General features: G+C 48.7%; 10 non-coding genes across 10 annotated transcripts; all 10 read right to left on the bottom strand.

The window, feature by feature from the left end:
* Nucleotides 1–320: 320 nt before the first annotated feature.
* LOC135227509 (small nucleolar RNA SNORD115) lies at nucleotides 321–398 on the bottom strand. Its single transcript, XR_010317672.1, has one exon. It is a non-coding gene; the product is annotated as a small nucleolar RNA SNORD115 (small nucleolar RNA).
* A 1618-nt stretch (nucleotides 399–2016) lies between these two features.
* LOC135227301 (small nucleolar RNA SNORD115) lies at nucleotides 2017–2097 on the bottom strand. The gene has a single exon (XR_010317467.1). It is a non-coding gene; the product is annotated as a small nucleolar RNA SNORD115 (small nucleolar RNA).
* Nucleotides 2098–3715: 1618 nt separating this feature from the next.
* On the bottom strand, nucleotides 3716–3793 carry LOC135227508 (small nucleolar RNA SNORD115). Its single transcript, XR_010317671.1, has one exon. It is a non-coding gene; the product is annotated as a small nucleolar RNA SNORD115 (small nucleolar RNA).
* Nucleotides 3794–5411: 1618 nt separating this feature from the next.
* On the bottom strand, nucleotides 5412–5492 carry LOC135227300 (small nucleolar RNA SNORD115). Its single transcript, XR_010317466.1, has one exon. It is a non-coding gene; the product is annotated as a small nucleolar RNA SNORD115 (small nucleolar RNA).
* A 1618-nt stretch (nucleotides 5493–7110) lies between these two features.
* LOC135227507 (small nucleolar RNA SNORD115) lies at nucleotides 7111–7188 on the bottom strand. Its single transcript, XR_010317670.1, has one exon. It is a non-coding gene; the product is annotated as a small nucleolar RNA SNORD115 (small nucleolar RNA).
* Nucleotides 7189–8806: 1618 nt separating this feature from the next.
* LOC135227299 (small nucleolar RNA SNORD115) lies at nucleotides 8807–8887 on the bottom strand. Its single transcript, XR_010317465.1, has one exon. It is a non-coding gene; the product is annotated as a small nucleolar RNA SNORD115 (small nucleolar RNA).
* A 1618-nt stretch (nucleotides 8888–10505) lies between these two features.
* Nucleotides 10506–10583, bottom strand: LOC135227506 (small nucleolar RNA SNORD115). The gene has a single exon (XR_010317669.1). It is a non-coding gene; the product is annotated as a small nucleolar RNA SNORD115 (small nucleolar RNA).
* A 1618-nt stretch (nucleotides 10584–12201) lies between these two features.
* On the bottom strand, nucleotides 12202–12282 carry LOC135227298 (small nucleolar RNA SNORD115). Its single transcript, XR_010317464.1, has one exon. It is a non-coding gene; the product is annotated as a small nucleolar RNA SNORD115 (small nucleolar RNA).
* Nucleotides 12283–13900: 1618 nt separating this feature from the next.
* On the bottom strand, nucleotides 13901–13978 carry LOC135227505 (small nucleolar RNA SNORD115). The gene has a single exon (XR_010317668.1). It is a non-coding gene; the product is annotated as a small nucleolar RNA SNORD115 (small nucleolar RNA).
* Nucleotides 13979–15596: 1618 nt separating this feature from the next.
* LOC111747900 (small nucleolar RNA SNORD115) lies at nucleotides 15597–15677 on the bottom strand. Its single transcript, XR_002783852.2, has one exon. It is a non-coding gene; the product is annotated as a small nucleolar RNA SNORD115 (small nucleolar RNA).
* Between the last annotated feature and the right edge of the window lie 1153 nt (nucleotides 15678–16830).

The raw sequence follows: 16830 nt of genomic DNA, 5'->3' as shown, positions 1-16830 counted from the left end.
AGGTCAAGCAAACACCAGGGGACATGCCTCAGCTTTGTCAGCAAACCCTACTGCCTTTTGAGGTGTATCCTCACTTGCCTAAGTGTCAGATGGGGCCAGGGCAAATCACGGGAAATCCCTCACCTTTTGTCCTCGCAACGGTGAACTCCTCGGAGGCAGGTTGTGCTAAAGGACACAAAAAGAGGAAAGGAGCCAAGGAATCAGCCTGACCAAAATCGGCCACCCAGGTCTTTTGGATTACTCGGTGCAGGTGAAAGAAATCAAAATGGGAGTCCGCTCTAAAGAAGATCTGGAAGGCTGGGCCAAAGGACTTTCCCACAGGGCCTCAGCATAACCTCTCTGAGCATGATTTTTAGGTCATCATCTCTCTTCCAGACAGATTATGTCATCATTGACCCCAGCCATATCACTCCCCAGGAAAAATCCCCTGAGACCTGAAGATGCTTACCACAAATGTCTTCCTTCCACCCAGGAAGGACAGTGGATGAGAGCGTTCACACATCATCTTCCAGTTTCCCGGGCAGTTGGCTTGACCCCCGTGAAAGCAGGACAAGACACATCGACCTCACTAACCCTTTGAAAAGGGGAAGTGGGTAAGACAGAGGTCCCAGAAGAGAAACTCATTTCCCTAAGGCTATGCTTTCAGCCAGACATTCGCGAACACATGGACAAAATCAAGACAGCCATTTGCAACCCGCTGGGGAGTCTGCTGACCCATGACAGAAGGAGAGAATCATGCAATATTCAGAAGAAGGCATAGAGGTCTCTGGATGTAGCACAAATTTTCAGGAGGACCCAGGCAAAAGGAGCCTTTGCAATTGATTAAGCCTGACTGATGTGTTGAAGGCTGCCAAATATGTGTCCACGGGCACTGTCCAATGTGTGCAGACTCCCGGGAAATGGCACGCAAGAGTCCCCAGCACCGGGGGATCTTCAAATCAGCTGGAGGACATTTAGAAAAGAATAGCTTTCCAAGAATTCTGCCAACACTTGTTAAAATTGCCACAGTCCTTCAACGCTTTCATTTCACCACTGAGCCATGGAGAGACACAATCGAATCTACCTCAGGCCCCAATAATCCCCAGAGAGGGATCACATCTCCTCCTGGATATCAAGCATCAGAGGATCCCGTGGGGCACACGGAAAAGGAGTTCTATGGAATCTCTACAAGATTCCAAAGATCTGTCAAGAAAATGATCTTTCCACATGTGGAAGGCAGCAGTTATGCCTGCATTTCCTGATTAGACTCTCAGCGGATCATGACCTCCTGTGGCATGAACCTGAAATGAGTCATGACGCTCGCGACCCACTTACCGAATGGGATTGAACCTGCCATTAGCTTTTTGACTCAGATATTGGTGCTGCTGCCTTTTCTTGAATGCTACAGCGAGGTATCAGGCTACTCAATTCTTCATCCAATACCGAGATGTCTGGGAAAGATGCCCTAGAGATCCTAAGAGTCCAGTCGCAACTGACACAGGCTTTCAACTCTGGCAAGTCTCTCTGGTTTCTCCAGTAGAGCTGCTACACACTCCCAGCCCGTAAAGAGTTGAGAGTTGAAAATATTCTCAAACTTCCGTAGACATACCCGACTGGGAACCGGACTAGCAAAAATTACTCAAGTGGAAATTCTTCTAGGTCCCTGTGCTTCCTAACTATCCACCCGTGCATATCACCGCCACTTGGTCAATCGGTCAGGTCAAGCTCAAAGCAGGGGACACGTCTCAGCTTTTCCACAAAACCCGACTGCCTCTTGGGCTCCCTTTTCACTTGTCTAAGTATCACCAGAGACAAGGGAAAACCGTCGTCATTCACTCACCTTGAGTTCTTTCGGTGGTGAATCTCTTGAAAGCAGGTCTCTCTAAATGACAGAAAAAGAGGAAAAGAGCCAAGGAATCAGCATGGCCAAAATCGGTCAGGGAGGAGTTTTTGATCACTTGGTGGAGGAAAAAGGGATCACAACGGGGGTCCACTCTAAAGCAGATCATTCATGTTAGTGAAAAGGAGTTTCTCTCTGGGCCTCAGCGGGATCCTATTGAGCATGATTTTTATGTCATCATCTCTCTTCGAGACAAGTTGAGGTGTCTTCATTGACCCGAGACATCTCAATCCCCGGGAAAAATCACCTGAGTCTTCAAGTTCCTCACCACCGATATCGTCCATCCAGCCCGCAATCACGCAGGATGAGAAGGTTCCCACATCCTCTTCCGGTTTCCCGGGGAGTAGCTTGACCCTCATGAAAGCAGGAAAACAGGCTTCGACCTTGCAATCCTTTTAAGAAGGGCAAAGAAGTAAGTCAGACATCAGACGAGAGACATTCATTGCCTAACAGCTACGCTTTTTCCACATATAGCCCCAAGTATGGACAAAATCGAGACACACACTTCTCGCCCATTAGTGAGACTGCTGACCCTTGACAGAAAGGCAGACACGTGCCAGATCAAGACAAGGCATAGAGGACTCCGAATGGAGAAAAATACTCAGGAAGTCCCAGCCAAGAACAGGCTATTCATTTGATCAGCCCCGGCTAATGTCTACGAGGAAGCCAAATCTGTGTCCACAGGCACTGTTCCGTGCACGAGCACTTCCAGGAAATGACATCCAAGGGTTCCCAAAACTGGGGATCTTCAAATGAGCTGTGGGACACTCGGAAGAGGGCTTTCACCAAGAATTTGGCCCCAAATTCAACTAGGCATTTCCAGAGTTTGATTTCACCCTTGTGCCATGGAGAGACACAGTCCAGGCCACCTCATTCCCAAAGAATGGGAACACAGGGAACACATCTCCTCCTGTTTATCAACCATCAGAGGATTCCTTGGCACAAAGAGAGCAGGAGTCTTATGGAACCTCTACAGGATTCCAACCAACTCTGTAGGAGCAGTGATCTTTGCACATGTGCAAGGCAGCACTTACGCCTGCTTTCACTGTCCAGAGCTCCAGGGAAACATGACTTCCTGTGGCATGAACCTGAAAGTGCTCCTGACCCTCGTGTGCCCTTCACACCTGGCATCGACCCTGACTTTAGATTTTCTATGCACTTATCTGTGCAGCTACCTTCACTTGAAAGCTGGAGCCAGCTATCGGACTACTGAGTCGCTCATCCAGTTTCAAGATTCATGGGAAATGCGCCCTGCAAATCCTACGAGTCCAACCGCAACTGACACACGCGTTCAAATACAGCAAGTTGACCAGTCTCCTGTAGAGCTCTGAGCCATTCACATCTCATAAATGTCTCAGGAAAACACATTTTTCTAGTTGGCCGATTCTCCCCTTTCAGTAGGCCGTATCGGACTTGGACGCAGGCTATCGAAGATGACTCCAGCACACAGGTTTCAGGATTCTCTGATTCCTAAGTATCCACCCACGCACATCACCGCCACTTAGTCAACCAGGCAAGGTCAAGCAAACACCAGGGGACATGCCTCAGCTTTGTCAGCAAACCCTACTGCCTTTTGAGGTGTATCCTCACTTGCCTAAGTGTCAGATGGGGCCAGGGCAAATCACGGGAAATCCCTCACCTTTTGTCCTCGCAACGGTGAACTCCTCGGAGGCAGGTTGTGCTAAAGGACACAAAAAGAGGAAAGGAGCCAAGGAATCAGCCTGACCAAAATCGGCCACCCAGGTCTTTTGGATTACTTGGTGCAGGTGAAAGAAATCAAAATGGGAGTCCGCTCTAAAGAAGATCTGGAAGGCTGGGCCAAAGGACTTTCCCACAGGGCCTCAGCATAACCTCTCTGAGCATGATTTTTAGGTCATCATCTCTCTTCCAGACAGATTATGTCATCATTGACCCCAGCCATATCACTCCCCAGGAAAAATCCCCTGAGACCTGAAGATGCTTACCACAAATGTCTTCCTTCCACCCAGGAAGGACAGTGGATGAGAGCGTTCACACATCATCTTCCAGTTTCCCGGGCAGTTGGCTTGACCCCCGTGAAAGCAGGACAAGACACATCGACCTCACTAACCCTTTGAAAAGGGGAAGTGGGTAAGACAGAGGTCCCAGAAGAGAAACTCATTTCCCTAAGGCTATGCTTTCAGCCAGACATTCGCGAACACATGGACAAAATCAAGACAGCCATTTGCAACCCGCTGGGGAGTCTGCTGACCCATGACAGAAGGAGAGAATCATGCAATATTCAGAAGAAGGCATAGAGGTCTCTGGATGTAGCACAAATTTTCAGGAGGACCCAGGCAAAAGGAGCCTTTGCAATTGATTAAGCCTGACTGATGTGTTGAAGGCTGCCAAATATGTGTCCACGGGCACTGTCCAATGTGTGCAGACTCCCGGGAAATGGCACGCAAGAGTCCCCAGCACCGGGGGATCTTCAAATCAGCTGGAGGACATTTAGAAAAGAATAGCTTTCCAAGAATTCTGCCAACACTTGTTAAAATTGCCACAGTCCTTCAACGCTTTCATTTCACCACTGAGCCATGGAGAGACACAATCGAATCTACCTCAGGCCCCAATAATCCCCAGAGAGGGATCACATCTCCTCCTGGATATCAAGCATCAGAGGATCCCGTGGGGCACACGGAAAAGGAGTTCTATGGAATCTCTACAAGATTCCAAAGATCTGTCAAGAAAATGATCTTTCCACATGTGGAAGGCAGCAGTTATGCCTGCATTTCCTGATTAGACTCTCAGCAGATCATGACCTCCTGTGGCATGAACCTGAAATGAGTCATGACGCTCGCGACCCACTTACCGAATGGGATTGAACCTGCCATTAGCTTTTTGACTCAGATATTGGTGCTGCTGCCTTTTCTTGAATGCTACAGCGAGGTATCAGGCTACTCAATTCTTCATCCAATACCGAGATGTCTGGGAAAGATGCCCTAGAGATCCTAAGAGTCCAGTCGCAACTGACACAGGCTTTCAACTCTGGCAAGTCTCTCTGGTTTCTCCAGTAGAGCTGCTACACACTCCCATCCCGTAAAGAGTTGAGAGTTGAAAATATTCTCAAACTTCCGTAGACATACCCGACTGGGAACCGGACTAGCAAAAATTACTCAAGTGGAAATTCTTCTAGGTCCCTGTGCTTCCTAACTATCCACCCGTGCATATCACCGCCACTTGGTCAATCGGTCAGGTCAAGCTCAAAGCAGGGGACACGTCTCAGCTTTTCCACAAAACCCGACTGCCTCTTGGGCTCCCTTTTCACTTGTCTAAGTATCACCAGAGACAAGGGAAAACCGTCGTCATTCACTCACCTTGAGTTCTTTCGGTGGTGAATCTCTTGAAAGCAGGTCTCTCTAAATGACAGAAAAAGAGGAAAAGAGCCAAGGAATCAGCATGGCCAAAATCGGTCAGGGAGGAGTTTTTGATCACTTGGTGGAGGAAAAAGGGATCACAACGGGGGTCCACTCTAAAGCAGATCATTCATGTTAGTGAAAAGGAGTTTCTCTCTGGGCCTCAGCGGGATCCTATTGAGCATGATTTTTATGTCATCATCTCTCTTCGAGACAAGTTGAGGTGTCTTCATTGACCCGAGACATCTCAATCCCCGGGAAAAATCACCTGAGTCTTCAAGTTCCTCACCACCGATATCGTCCATCCAGCCCGCAATCACGCAGGATGAGAAGGTTCCCACATCCTCTTCCGGTTTCCCGGGGAGTAGCTTGACCCTCATGAAAGCAGGAAAACAGGCTTCGACCTTGCAATCCTTTTAAGAAGGGCAAAGAAGTAAGTCAGACATCAGACGAGAGACATTCATTGCCTAACAGCTACGCTTTTTCCACATATAGCCCCAAGTATGGACAAAATCGAGACACACACTTCTCGCCCATTAGTGAGACTGCTGACCCTTGACAGAAAGGCAGACACGTGCCAGATCAAGACAAGGCATAGAGGACTCCGAATGGAGAAAAATACTCAGGAAGTCCCAGCCAAGAACAGGCTATTCATTTGATCAGCCCCGGCTAATGTCTACGAGGAAGCCAAATCTGTGTCCACAGGCACTGTTCCGTGCACGAGCACTTCCAGGAAATGACATCCAAGGGTTCCCAAAACTGGGGATCTTCAAATGAGCTGTGGGACACTCGGAAGAGGGCTTTCACCAAGAATTTGGCCCCAAATTCAACTAGGCATTTCCAGAGTTTGATTTCACCCTTGTGCCATGGAGAGACACAGTCCAGGCCACCTCATTCCCAAAGAATGGAAACACAGGGAACACATCTCCTCCTGTTTATCAACCATCAGAGGATTCCTTGGCACAAAGAGAGCAGGAGTCTTATGGAACCTCTACAGGATTCCAACCAACTCTGTAGGAGCAGTGATCTTTGCACATGTGCAAGGCAGCACTTACGCCTGCTTTCACTGTCCAGAGCTCCAGGGAAACATGACTTCCTGTGGCATGAACCTGAAAGTGCTCCTGACCCTCGTGTGCCCTTCACACCTGGCATCGACCCTGACTTTAGATTTTCTATGCACTTATCTGTGCAGCTACCTTCACTTGAAAGCTGGAGCCAGCTATCGGACTACTGAGTCGCTCATCCAGTTTCAAGATTCATGGGAAATGCGCCCTGCAAATCCTACGAGTCCAACCGCAACTGACACACGCGTTCAAATACAGCAAGTTGACCAGTCTCCTGTAGAGCTCTGAGCCATTCACATCTCATAAATGTCTCAGGAAAACACATTTTTCTAGTTGGCCGATTCTCCCCTTTCAGTAGGCCGTATCGGACTTGGACGCAGGCTATCGAAGATGACTCCAGCACACAGGTTTCAGGATTCTCTGATTCCTAAGTATCCACCCACGCACATCACCGCCACTTAGTCAACCAGGCAAGGTCAAGCAAACACCAGGGGACATGCCTCAGCTTTGTCAGCAAACCCTACTGCCTTTTGAGGTGTATCCTCACTTGCCTAAGTGTCAGATGGGGCCAGGGCAAATCACGGGAAATCCCTCACCTTTTGTCCTCGCAACGGTGAACTCCTCGGAGGCAGGTTGTGCTAAAGGACACAAAAAGAGGAAAGGAGCCAAGGAATCAGCCTGACCAAAATCGGCCACCCAGGTCTTTTGGATTACTTGGTGCAGGTGAAAGAAATCAAAATGGGAGTCCGCTCTAAAGAAGATCTGGAAGGCTGGGCCAAAGGACTTTCCCACAGGGCCTCAGCATAACCTCTCTGAGCATGATTTTTAGGTCATCATCTCTCTTCCAGACAGATTATGTCATCATTGACCCCAGCCATATCACTCCCCAGGAAAAATCCCCTGAGACCTGAAGATGCTTACCACAAATGTCTTCCTTCCACCCAGGAAGGACAGTGGATGAGAGCGTTCACACATCATCTTCCAGTTTCCCGGGCAGTTGGCTTGACCCCCGTGAAAGCAGGACAAGACACATCGACCTCACTAACCCTTTGAAAAGGGGAAGTGGGTAAGACAGAGATCCCAGAGGAGAAACTCATTTCCCTAAGGCTATGCTTTCAGCCAGACATTCGCGAACACATGGACAAAATCAAGACAGCCATTTGCAACCCGCTGGGGAGTCTGCTGACCCATGACAGAAGGAGAGAATCATGCAATATTCAGAAGAAGGCATAGAGGTCTCTGGATGTAGCACAAATTTTCAGGAGGACCCAGGCAAAAGGAGCCTTTGCAATTGATTAAGCCTGACTGATGTGTTGAAGGCTGCCAAATATGTGTCCACGGGCACTGTCCAATGTGTGCAGACTCCCGGGAAATGGCACGCAAGAGTCCCCAGCACCGGGGGATCTTCAAATCAGCTGGAGGACATTTAGAAAAGAATAGCTTTCCAAGAATTCTGCCAACACTTGTTAAAATTGCCACAGTCCTTCAACGCTTTCATTTCACCACTGAGCCATGGAGAGACACAATCGAATCTACCTCAGGCCCCAATAATCCCCAGAGAGGGATCACATCTCCTCCTGGATATCAAGCATCAGAGGATCCCGTGGGGCACACGGAAAAGGAGTTCTATGGAATCTCTACAAGATTCCAAAGATCTGTCAAGAAAATGATCTTTCCACATGTGGAAGGCAGCAGTTATGCCTGCATTTCCTGATTAGACTCTCAGCGGATCATGACCTCCTGTGGCATGAACCTGAAATGAGTCATGACGCTCGCGACCCACTTACCGAATGGGATTGAACCTGCCATTAGCTTTTTGACTCAGATATTGGTGCTGCTGCCTTTTCTTGAATGCTACAGCGAGGTATCAGGCTACTCAATTCTTCATCCAATACCGAGATGTCTGGGAAAGATGCCCTAGAGATCCTAAGAGTCCAGTCGCAACTGACACAGGCTTTCAACTCTGGCAAGTCTCTCTGGTTTCTCCAGTAGAGCTGCTACACACTCCCAGCCCGTAAAGAGTTGAGAGTTGAAAATATTCTCAAACTTCCGTAGACATACCCGACTGGGAACCGGACTAGCAAAAATTACTCAAGTGGAAATTCTTCTAGGTCCCTGTGCTTCCTAACTATCCACCCGTGCATATCACCGCCACTTGGTCAATCGGTCAGGTCAAGCTCAAAGCAGGGGACACGTCTCAGCTTTTCCACAAAACCCGACTGCCTCTTGGGCTCCCTTTTCACTTGTCTAAGTATCACCAGAGACAAGGGAAAACCGTCGTCATTCACTCACCTTGAGTTCTTTCGGTGGTGAATCTCTTGAAAGCAGGTCTCTCTAAATGACAGAAAAAGAGGAAAAGAGCCAAGGAATCAGCATGGCCAAAATCGGTCAGGGAGGAGTTTTTGATCACTTGGTGGAGGAAAAAGGGATCACAACGGGGGTCCACTCTAAAGCAGATCATTCATGTTAGTGAAAAGGAGTTTCTCTCTGGGCCTCAGCGGGATCCTATTGAGCATGATTTTTATGTCATCATCTCTCTTCGAGACAAGTTGAGGTGTCTTCATTGACCCGAGACATCTCAATCCCCGGGAAAAATCACCTGAGTCTTCAAGTTCCTCACCACCGATATCGTCCATCCAGCCCGCAATCACGCAGGATGAGAAGGTTCCCACATCCTCTTCCGGTTTCCCGGGGAGTAGCTTGACCCTCATGAAAGCAGGAAAACAGGCTTCGACCTTGCAATCCTTTTAAGAAGGGCAAAGAAGTAAGTCAGACATCAGACGAGAGACATTCATTGCCTAACAGCTACGCTTTTTCCACATATAGCCCCAAGTATGGACAAAATCGAGACACACACTTCTCGCCCATTAGTGAGACTGCTGACCCTTGACAGAAAGGCAGACGCGTGCCAGATCAAGACAAGGCATAGAGGACTCCGAATGGAGAAAAATACTCAGGAAGTCCCAGCCAAGAAGAGGCTATTCATTTGATCAGCCCCGGCTAATGTCTACGAGGAAGCCAAATCTGTGTCCACAGGCACTGTTCCGTGCACGAGCACTTCCAGGAAATGACATCCAAGGGTTCCCAAAACTGGGGATCTTCAAATGAGCTGTGGGACACTCGGAAGAGGGCTTTCACCAAGAATTTGGCCCCAAATTCAACTAGGCATTTCCAGAGTTTGATTTCACCCTTGTGCCATGGAGAGACACAGTCCAGGCCACCTCATTCCCAAAGAATGGGAACACAGGGAACACATCTCCTCCTGTTTATCAACCATCAGAGGATTCCTTGGCACAAAGAGAGCAGGAGTCTTATGGAACCTCTACAGGATTCCAACCAACTCTGTAGGAGCAGTGATCTTTGCACATGTGCAAGGCAGCACTTACGCCTGCTTTCACTGTCCAGAGCTCCAGGGAAACATGACTTCCTGTGGCATGAACCTGAAAGTGCTCCTGACCCTCGTGTGCCCTTCACACCTGGCATCGACCCTGACTTTAGATTTTCTATGCACTTATCTGTGCAGCTACCTTCACTTGAAAGCTGGAGCCAGCTTTCGGACTACTGAGTCGCTCATCCAGTTTCAAGATTCATGGGAAATGCGCCCTGCAAATCCTACGAGTCCAACCGCAACTGACACACGCGTTCAAATACAGCAAGTTGACCAGTCTCCTGTAGAGCTCTGAGCCATTCACATCTCATAAATGTCTCAGGAAAACACATTTTTCTAGTTGGCCGATTCTCCCCTTTCAGTAGGCCGTATCGGACTTGGACGCAGGCTATCGAAGATGACTCCAGCACACAGGTTTCAGGATTCTCTGATTCCTAAGTATCCACCCACGCACATCACCGCCACTTAGTCAACCAGGCAAGGTCAAGCAAACACCAGGGGACATGCCTCAGCTTTGTCAGCAAACCCTACTGCCTTTTGAGGTGTATCCTCACTTGCCTAAGTGTCAGATGGGGCCAGGGCAAATCACGGGAAATCCCTCACCTTTTGTCCTCGCAACGGTGAACTCCTCGGAGGCAGGTTGTGCTAAAGGACACAAAAAGAGGAAAGGAGCCAAGGAATCAGCCTGACCAAAATCGGCCACCCAGGTCTTTTGGATTACTTGGTGCAGGTGAAAGAAATCAAAATGGGAGTCCGCTCTAAAGAAGATCTGGAAGGCTGGGCCAAAGGACTTTCCCACAGGGCCTCAGCATAACCTCTCTGAGCATGATTTTTAGGTCATCATCTCTCTTCCAGACAGATTATGTCATCATTGACCCCAGCCATATCACTCCCCAGGAAAAATCCCCTGAGACCTGAAGATGCTTACCACAAATGTCTTCCTTCCACCCAGGAAGGACAGTGGATGAGAGCGTTCACACATCATCTTCCAGTTTCCCGGGCAGTTGGCTTGACCCCCGTGAAAGCAGGACAAGACACATCGACCTCACTAACCCTTTGAAAAGGGGAAGTGGGTAAGACAGAGATCCCAGAGGAGAAACTCATTTCCCTAAGGCTATGCTTTCAGCCAGACATTCGCGAACACATGGACAAAATCAAGACAGCCATTTGCAACCCGCTGGGGAGTCTGCTGACCCATGACAGAAGGAGAGAATCATGCAATATTCAGAAGAAGGCATAGAGGTCTCTGGATGTAGCACAAATTTTCAGGAGGACCCAGGCAAAAGGAGCCTTTGCAATTGATTAAGCCTGACTGATGTGTTGAAGGCTGCCAAATATGTGTCCACGGGCACTGTCCAATGTGTGCAGACTCCCGGGAAATGGCACGCAAGAGTCCCCAGCACCGGGGGATCTTCAAATCAGCTGGAGGACATTTAGAAAAGAATAGCTTTCCAAGAATTCTGCCAACACTTGTTAAAATTGCCACAGTCCTTCAACGCTTTCATTTCACCACTGAGCCATGGAGAGACACAATCGAATCTACCTCAGGCCCCAATAATCCCCAGAGAGGGATCACATCTCCTCCTGGATATCAAGCATCAGAGGATCCCGTGGGGCACACGGAAAAGGAGTTCTATGGAATCTCTACAAGATTCCAAAGATCTGTCAAGAAAATGATCTTTCCACATGTGGAAGGCAGCAGTTATGCCTGCATTTCCTGATTAGACTCTCAGCGGATCATGACCTCCTGTGGCATGAACCTGAAATGAGTCATGACGCTCGCGACCCACTTACCGAATGGGATTGAACCTGCCATTAGCTTTTTGACTCAGATATTGGTGCTGCTGCCTTTTCTTGAATGCTACAGCGAGGTATCAGGCTACTCAATTCTTCATCCAATACCGAGATGTCTGGGAAAGATGCCCTAGAGATCCTAAGAGTCCAGTCGCAACTGACACAGGCTTTCAACTCTGGCAAGTCTCTCTGGTTTCTCCAGTAGAGCTGCTACACACTCCCAGCCCGTAAAGAGTTGAGAGTTGAAAATATTCTCAAACTTCCGTAGACATACCCGACTGGGAACCGGACTAGCAAAAATTACTCAAGTGGAAATTCTTCTAGGTCCCTGTGCTTCCTAACTATCCACCCGTGCATATCACCGCCACTTGGTCAATCGGTCAGGTCAAGCTCAAAGCAGGGGACACGTCTCAGCTTTTCCACAAAACCCGACTGCCTCTTGGGCTCCCTTTTCACTTGTCTAAGTATCACCAGAGACAAGGGAAAACCGTCGTCATTCACTCACCTTGAGTTCTTTCGGTGGTGAATCTCTTGAAAGCAGGTCTCTCTAAATGACAGAAAAAGAGGAAAAGAGCCAAGGAATCAGCATGGCCAAAATCGGTCAGGGAGGAGTTTTTGATCACTTGGTGGAGGAAAAAGGGATCACAACGGGGGTCCACTCTAAAGCAGATCATTCATGTTAGTGAAAAGGAGTTTCTCTCTGGGCCTCAGCGGGATCCTATTGAGCATGATTTTTATGTCATCATCTCTCTTCGAGACAAGTTGAGGTGTCTTCATTGACCCGAGACATCTCAATCCCCGGGAAAAATCACCTGAGTCTTCAAGTTCCTCACCACCGATATCGTCCATCCAGCCCGCAATCACGCAGGATGAGAAGGTTCCCACATCCTCTTCCGGTTTCCCGGGGAGTAGCTTGACCCTCATGAAAGCAGGAAAACAGGCTTCGACCTTGCAATCCTTTTAAGAAGGGCAAAGAAGTAAGTCAGACATCAGACGAGAGACATTCATTGCCTAACAGCTACGCTTTTTCCACATATAGCCCCAAGTATGGACAAAATCGAGACACACACTTCTCGCCCATTAGTGAGACTGCTGACCCTTGACAGAAAGGCAGACGCGTGCCAGATCAAGACAAGGCATAGAGGACTCCGAATGGAGAAAAATACTCAGGAAGTCCCAGCCAAGAAGAGGCTATTCATTTGATCAGCCCCGGCTAATGTCTACGAGGAAGCCAAATCTGTGTCCACAGGCACTGTTCCGTGCACGAGCACTTCCAGGAAATGACATCCAAGGGTTCCCAAAACTGGGGATCTTCAAATGAGCTGTGGGACACTCGGAAGAGGGCTTTCACCAAGAATTTGGCCCCAAATTCAACTAGGCATTTCCAGAGTTTGATTTCACCCTTGTGCCATGGAGAGACACAGTCCAGGCCACCTCATTCCCAAAGAATGGGAACACAGGGAACACATCTCCTCCTGTTTATCAACCATCAGAGGATTCCTTGGCACAAAGAGAGCAGGAGTCTTATGGAACCTCTACAGGATTCCAACCAACTCTGTAGGAGCAGTGATCTTTGCACATGTGCAAGGCAGCACTTACGCCTGCTTTCACTGTCCAGAGCTCCAGGGAAACATGACTTCCTGTGGCATGAACCTGAAAGTGCTCCTGACCCTCGTGTGCCCTTCACACCTGGCATCGACCCTGACTTTAGATTTTCTATGCACTTATCTGTGCAGCTACCTTCACTTGAAAGCTGGAGCCAGCTATCGGACTACTGAGTCGCTCATCCAGTTTCAAGATTCATGGGAAATGCGCCCTGCAAATCCTACGAGTCCAACCGCAACTGACACACGCGTTCAAATACAGCAAGTTGACCAGTCTCCTGTAGAGCTCTGAGCCATTCACATCTCATAAATGTCTCAGGAAAACACATTTTTCTAGTTGGCCGATTCTCCCCTTTCAGTAGGCCGTATCGGACTTGGACGCAGGCTATCGAAGATGACTCCAGCACACAGGTTTCAGGATTCTCTGATTCCTAAGTATCCACCCACGCACATCACCGCCACTTAGTCAACCAGGCAAGGTCAAGCAAACACCAGGGGACATGCCTCAGCTTTGTCAGCAAACCCTACTGCCTTTTGAGGTGTATCCTCACTTGCCTAAGTGTCAGATGGGGCCAGGGCAAATCACGGGAAATCCCTCACCTTTTGTCCTCGCAACGGTGAACTCCTCGGAGGCAGGTTGTGCTAAAGGACACAAAAAGAGGAAAGGAGCCAAGGAATCAGCCTGACCAAAATCGGCCACCCAGGTCTTTTGGATTACTTGGTGCAGGTGAAAGAAATCAAAATGGGAGTCCGCTCTAAAGAAGATCTGGAAGGCTGGGCCAAAGGACTTTCCCACAGGGCCTCAGCATAACCTCTCTGAGCATGATTTTTAGGTCATCATCTCTCTTCCAGACAGATTATGTCATCATTGACCCCAGCCATATCACTCCCCAGGAAAAATCCCCTGAGACCTGAAGATGCTTACCACAAATGTCTTCCTTCCACCCAGGAAGGACAGTGGATGAGAGCGTTCACACATCATCTTCCAGTTTCCCGGGCAGTTGGCTTGACCCCCGTGAAAGCAGGACAAGACACATCGACCTCACTAACCCTTTGAAAAGGGGAAGTGGGTAAGACAGAGATCCCAGAAGAGAAACTCATTTCCCTAAGGCTATGCTTTCAGCCAGACATTCGCAAACACATGGACAAAATCAAGACAGCCATTTGCAACCCGCTGGGGAGTCTGCTGACCCATGACAGGAGGAGAGAATCATGCAATATTCAGAAGAAGGCAGAGAGGTCTCTGGATGTAGCACAAATTTTCAGGAGGACCCAGGCAAAAGGAGCCTTTGCCATTGATTAAGCCTGACTGATGTGTTGAAGGCTGCCAAGTATGCGTCCACGGGCACTGTCCAATGTGTGCGGACTCCCGGGAAATGGCACGCAAGAGTCCCCAGCACCGGGGGATCTTCAAATCAGCTGGAGGACATTTGGAAAAGAATAGCTTTCCAAGAATTCTGCCAACACTTGTTAAAATTGCCACAGTCCTTCAACGCTTTCATTTCACCACTGAGCCATGGAGAGACACAATCGAATCTACCTCAGGCCCCAATAATCCCCAGAGAGGGATCACATCTCCTCCTGGATATCAAGCATCAGAGGATCCCGTGGGGCACACGGAAAAGGAGTTCTATGGAATCTCTACAAGATTCCAAAGATCTGTCAAGAAAATGATCTTTCCACATGTGGAAGGCAGCAGTTATGCCTGCATTTCCTGATTAGACTCTCAGCGGATCATGACCTCCTGTGGCATGAACCTGAAATGAGTCATGACGCTCGCGACCCACTTACCGAATGGGATTGAACCTGCCATTAGCTTTTTGACTCAGATATTGGTGCTGCTGCCTTTTCTTGAATGCTACAGCGAGGTATCAGGCTACTCAATTCTTCATCCAATACCGAGATGTCTGGGAAAGATGCCCTAGAGATCCTAAGAGTCCAGTCGCAACTGACACAGGCTTTCAACTCTGGCAAGTCTCTCTGGTTTCTCCAGTAGAGCTGCTACACACTCCCAGCCCGTAAAGAGTTGAGAGTTGAAAATATTCTCAAACTTCCGTAGACATACCCGACTGGGAACCGGACTAGCAAAAATTACTCAAGTGGAAATTCTTCTAGGTCCCTGTGCTTCCTAACTATCCACCCGTGCATATCACCGCCACTTGGTCAATCGGTCAGGTCAAGCTCAAAGCAGGGGACACGTCTCAGCTTTTCCACAAAACCCGACTGCCTCTTGGGCTCCCTTTTCACTTGTCTAAGTATCACCAGAGACAAGGGAAAACCGTCGTCATTCACTCACCTTGAGTTCTTTCGGTGGTGAATCTCTTGAAAGCAGGTCTCTCTAAATGACAGAAAAAGAGGAAAAGAGCCAAGGAATCAGCATGGCCAAAATCGGTCAGGGAGGAGTTTTTGATCACTTGGTGGAGGAAAAAGGGATCACAACGGGGGTCCACTCTAAAGCAGATCATTCATGTTAGTGAAAAGGAGTTTCTCTCTGGGCCTCAGCGGGATCCTATTGAGCATGATTTTTATGTCATCATCTCTCTTCGAGACAAGTTGAGGTGTCTTCATTGACCCGAGACATCTCAATCCCCGGGAAAAATCACCTGAGTCTTCAAGTTCCTCACCACCGATATCGTCCATCCAGCCCGCAATCACGCAGGATGAGAAGGTTCCCACATCCTCTTCCGGTTTCCCGGGGAGTAGCTTGACCCTCATGAAAGCAGGAAAACAGGCTTCGACCTTGCAATCCTTTTAAGAAGGGCAAAGAAGTAAGTCAGACATCAGACGAGAGACATTCATTGCCTAACAGCTACGCTTTTTCCACATATAGCCCCAAGTATGGACAAAATCGAGACACACACTTCTCGCCCATTAGTGAGACTGCTGACCCTTGACAGAAAGGCAGACGCGTGCCAGATCAAGACAAGGCATAGAGGACTCCGAATGGAGAAAAATACTCAGGAAGTCCCAGCCAAGAAGAGGCTATTCATTTGATCAGCCCCGGCTAATGTCTACGAGGAAGCCAAATCTGTGTCCACAGGCACTGTTCCGTGCACGAGCACTTCCAGGAAATGACATCCAAGGGTTCCCAAAACTGGGGATCTTCAAATGAGCTGTGGGACACTCGGAAGAGGGCTTTCACCAAGAATTTGGCCCCAAATTCAACTAGGCATTTCCAGAGTTTGATTTCACCCTTGTGCCATGGAGAGACACAGTCCAGGCCACCTCATTCCCAAAGAATGGGAACACAGGGAACACATCTCCTCCTGTTTATCAACCATCAGAGGATTCCTTGGCACAAAGAGAGCAGGAGTCTTATGGAACCTCTACAGGATTCCAACCAACTCTGTAGGAGCAGTGATCTTTGCACATGTGCAAGGCAGCACTTACGCCTGCTTTCACTGTCCAGAGCTCCAGGGAAACATGACTTCCTGTGGCATGAACCTGAAAGTGCTCCTGACCCTCGTGTGCCCTTCACACCTGGCATCGACCCTGACTTTAGATTTTCTATGCACTTATCTGTGCAGCTACCTTCACTTGAAAGCTGGAGCCAGCTATCGGACTACTGAGTCGCTCATCCAGTTTCAAGATTCATGGGAAATGCGCCCTGCAAATCCTACGAGTCCAACCGCAACTGACACACGCGTTCAAATACAGCAAGTTGACCAGTCTCCTGTAGAGCTCTGAGCCATTCACATCTCATAAATGTCTCAGGAAAACACATTTT

This window comes from Loxodonta africana, chromosome 13, assembly GCF_030014295.1.
Source record: "Loxodonta africana isolate mLoxAfr1 chromosome 13, mLoxAfr1.hap2, whole genome shotgun sequence".
Classification (NCBI taxonomy): Eukaryota; Metazoa; Chordata; class Mammalia; order Proboscidea; family Elephantidae; genus Loxodonta; species Loxodonta africana.
This window is presented reverse-complemented; position numbering and strand designations above follow the sequence as displayed.